Source organism: Eleutherodactylus coqui, chromosome 12, assembly GCF_035609145.1.
Source record: "Eleutherodactylus coqui strain aEleCoq1 chromosome 12, aEleCoq1.hap1, whole genome shotgun sequence".
Taxonomy (NCBI): domain Eukaryota; kingdom Metazoa; phylum Chordata; class Amphibia; order Anura; family Eleutherodactylidae; genus Eleutherodactylus; species Eleutherodactylus coqui.
This window is the reverse complement of record NC_089848.1, coordinates 34,107,303-34,111,606: the sequence shown is the minus strand read 5'-3', so window position 1 is coordinate 34,111,606 and position 4,304 is coordinate 34,107,303. Positions and strand designations below refer to the sequence as shown.

At 46.2% G+C, this 4,304-nt stretch overlaps 1 non-coding gene across 1 annotated transcript; it reads right to left on the bottom strand.

Annotated features, from left to right (window-relative positions):
- Positions 1-2,403: 2,403 nt before the first annotated feature.
- LOC136587247 (U6 spliceosomal RNA) lies at positions 2,404-2,508 on the bottom strand. Its single transcript, XR_010787434.1, has one exon. It is a non-coding gene; the product is annotated as a U6 spliceosomal RNA (small nuclear RNA).
- Positions 2,509-4,304: the final 1,796 nt, after the last annotated feature.

Sequence of the window (4,304 nt, the reverse complement as noted above, 5' to 3'; positions counted from 1 at the left end):
GCCTAATTTTGGGTACAATTGGTGGAATGACTTTATATATATATATATATCAATGTAATGCTTTTATATGAAATAATTATATACTTAGTCTTGAAGTGTAAACCCAGGCGTCCTGGTAATAAAGCTTCGGGCCTGAGCCAGGGGGTCTGTAGTAGAGTCATTATATATGTGTATTACTGTTATACTGTGTTGATGTATTGATCTAAAGTGGGGAATGTTAAGAAAATTGTAGATCAATGTATCAGTTAATTATTCTATATTGCATTGTAGAGCATGATACTAGTATGAGTAGTGAAGGGGTTAAACTAAACCCTTCTATAGGCCTCCATGTCTTCTCAGGAAAATAGATTAAAGATGAGAGTCTACTAGACCCCCCATGTGTGCATATCTATAGACAGGAAACTATAAGACTACAGGGGGTAGGACTGTAAGGCATTACATGCATTCCTTTCTCCTGAATTCATAACGGTCTCATTGTATGTAATAGATACACCTTAGAAGGTGTAACTTATGTTAATCATTTCAGTTTTAGCCTATTATGTATTCTATCCATCTTGGAGGTATATACTTTTTGCTGTGATGTCATTTAGGGTATATATGCTTTGTCCACCTCAGAATAAATTAGAAATCATCTGATACCGCACAGGCTGGTGTGATATGTATTTCTCCTGGGCCCAGACTTCTGCACGAGATCTGGGATCGTCTTCTCTTTGATAAACACATAAATTCTCCTTACAGTAAGCCTCCAGGATGGCTCTTCTGAGCCACCTGGCTATTGAATCTCTAGAAGTAGCCTTCCCCTTGGCCTGCCCCTGAAATTGAACGAAAAGTTTGTCAGTCTTTCTGCAACCTTCCGTTGCCTCAAGGTACGCTAGTACAGCTCTTTTAATGTCAAGATTTATGGAGCTTCTGCTCCTTTTCATTTTTAAAATTTAGACAAAGGCTGGAATAACTATTGGCTGGCCTCCGTGGAATTCTGACAAGACTTTGGGTTGGAGGGAAGGGTCTAAGGAGAATACGATCTCGTCTGGGTGAATAGTCATATATGGGGCCCTTTGTGAAAGGGCCTGTATTTCACCCACATACATAGCCAACATAACTGCCACAAGGAGGGCTACCTTGTACGTCAACAAGGCAATGGATAGGTCTCAGGTTCAAACGGGGATCGCAGAAGGCCTGAAGGACTATAGTCAGATCCCAGGGGGGAGGCGTAAACCTTATAAATGGATGCAGTCTACTCACCCCTCTAAGAAATTTCCCAATCCCCTAGTGCTCCGCAAGCGCATGATCAAAGAATGCCCCTAAAGCCACTACTTGGACTTTGAGGGTATTTGGACTTAACCCTTTATCCAGGCCTGCCTGGAGGAAATTTAGAATTTTACGAATGTCTGACTAGATGTCCTGACCCAACCATTCTGAGAATTTTTTCCTGGCTTTGGAATAAATCTTTCCTGTCAAGGGCATAAGGCTCTCGCACATAGTGGAAACCACATTAGACGATAGACCCCTTTCTAAGAATTTTACCCGTTCAAGATCCAGGCCATAAGCCTGAACTCGTGAACCTCCGGGTAGAGGAGAGGACCCTGCAGCAATAGGTCCGGTCTTGGCGGAAGCTGGAGAGGCTCTCCCACTGACAGATCTCAGGAGAGGAAACCAATAAAGGTCAATAAGGGCCAATAAGGCGCTACTAAAGTTTCTGACAGCCTTGACCGGAGTAATTTTCTTAAGAGGAACAGAATCAGCGGTAAAGGGGAAAAAGCGTAAGCTAAGTCCCAAACCCAGGGGTGAGAGTGGGCACCCGTGCCTAAGGCTTGTTTCTCCAAGTCCCAACATGCATTCAAAAACGCGGTTTCACGTGCCGTTTTCCGATCGCATGTGTAAGAGCAGCTTTATAACTAAAAAAACACATAAAACTAAAAAATTGGACAATAACTTACCATTGTACAATTTCAGAGATCCAGTCTGACCCAAATTCAGAGCTATATTTGGTGCAAAAAGAAATCTAAACAACTTAAATGAAAAATTACAATAACCTTAACTTAATATTTCAGGACCATTTTTTTTTATTATTTAATTTCCCCCTTTTTAAAAATAATTTTTATTTTTTATTTTTTACAACACACATACTTAAAAATATAACGTATTCCTAAATCCAAGCCACCACACACTCCGCCCATCGATGCATCCTAAGTCCGTGCGCAATGTCCCTGTCCAGGACGACCCAAGCTGCACCGTACAAGCACACCTCCTTGCCACCGCCTGAGGGCCATGCCCCTTTGCTGGTAGACTTTGGTCACAGTTGAAGCTGCCACTCCAGCTGCTGGTTAACCTCCCTTGGCCAGCCTTGGACCTGTGATGCCAGCACTATAAAGCAGCAGCTCTACCCACTGTGCTACCACACTCTTAAATATGGACTGCTTCACAAATGTGTGTGTCATCCTTGTGCAGGAGCCATGCAGATCTTCTGTGTATCGTTCCAATTTTAGTATATTTGCTGCTGAAGCTGCAGCGGATTTACCTAGGACCCTGTGCATGGAGCAACCTCTTGTCCACATGCCTAAATTCATCACATGGGGGAGAGATGGTTTTTGGTCTCTTGTATTCATATTAAATACTTCTGTATTGCAGTGTATTATCTCTACTCTTTTACTTTAGCATCCATGACTGATCTGGAGGCCACTGTTATGCCTCAGATTTCCATGGCAAACCATCAGACCTCGGCAATCGCTGATGGACTGATAGACGCAACTCCCTCCCTCTGTTAACCCGTTTAGATGCCACAGTCAATGCTGACCAGAGCATTTAAAGGGGTTGTCCAGCCGCCCAAAGTGATTTTTATTTTCCCCCATACATGCCCTGTAGAGTAAATGCATCATACAATACAGCATTACACATAAAAATCCATATTCTACTAACCTGTTTTATTCCTTATTTTCTTGTAAAGCTGACCTGTAAAATCATTCAAAGATGGCGCCGCTGGGGTAGTTCCCATGCTGCACTGCTCTCTCTCTCTCCTCAGCATGCGCGCTCCCAATGACGCCAGTCACATGACTAAAAGACCGTCGTCATTGTGGGAGACGCACGCTGTGATGGGGAGAGCGATATTGGGCTGTGAGTGACGGCCCGGTATAGCTCTCTCTGTCCATGCTTCACTGCTCTGAATGGAGCCGGCAGCCGCCCGACTCCATTCACAGCTATGGGAGAGCAGTGCAATCTCCTGCTAGAGCAGTGACACCTCTGACAGGAGATTCCTTCATCTCCCCAGCATGTCCCCTCATCACTGGACACTGGGACACTGGTGTCTCATCATTGTCACATCATTGTCCCAGTGTCCAGTGATGAGGGGACATGCTGGGGAGATGAAGGAATCTCCTGCTACAGCTGTCACAGCTCTAGCATGAGATTGTGATCTCTATCATTACTTTCAATGGCAGACGACTGCAATCCTCTTCCATTGAAAGTAATTAAAAGTGAAAGTAACACTAAACATGCCCCCACACACACAGTGCCCCCCCACAGTGCCCACACACAGTGCGCCCCCCCCAAGTACAGTGATGGCACCCCCTGCCCCCACAAATACAGTGACACTTATCTATAGATAGTACAGAGCCCACCATTCACAAGTCACAGCTCACCTCCTCTCCCCCCTGCACAGGCAGGATTACACCGCATGTGATAAATTACTGTGAAAGCCTACCCCCCAGCGTGACAAATTACTTTTACAGCCCCCCTCTATGTGACAGAACCCTCCCCCCAGCAAATATAGTGTGCCAGCAACCCACCCCTCCCAAAGCCTAGTGTTATGTGACACCCCCCCTAACCCACACCCCCGCTGCTACTGTAATGTGACAGCACCTCCCCCCACACCCGCCAAGTGAACTGTGACAGCCCAAAACATCACCCACCCTCACTAATGTGACAGCACACCCTCCGCCAAAACCTAATGTAATGTGATAGCACCCCCACCCCCCTTCCCGGCTAGTGTAAAGTGACAGCACCCCCTAACCCCTCTTCCCCACCCCCGCTAGTGTAATGCAACAGCACCCTTCCACCCGTAAGTTTAATGTGACAACACCCCCTGCCCCCAGCACAAACACCCACCCCCGGCAAGTGTAATGTGACAGCACACCCCAGAAGTAATACTTACCCTCCGCTGTGCATCGGTGGATGCTCCTGCCGAATCAGCTTCACGCTGTGCGTTCCCAAGCCGGCAGGTGCTACTGCACACCCACGGCTTGAAGAACGCTACTGCGCATGTGTGAAGAAACAGGACACACGGCCACATCTCGACAAGAAGACAGAAG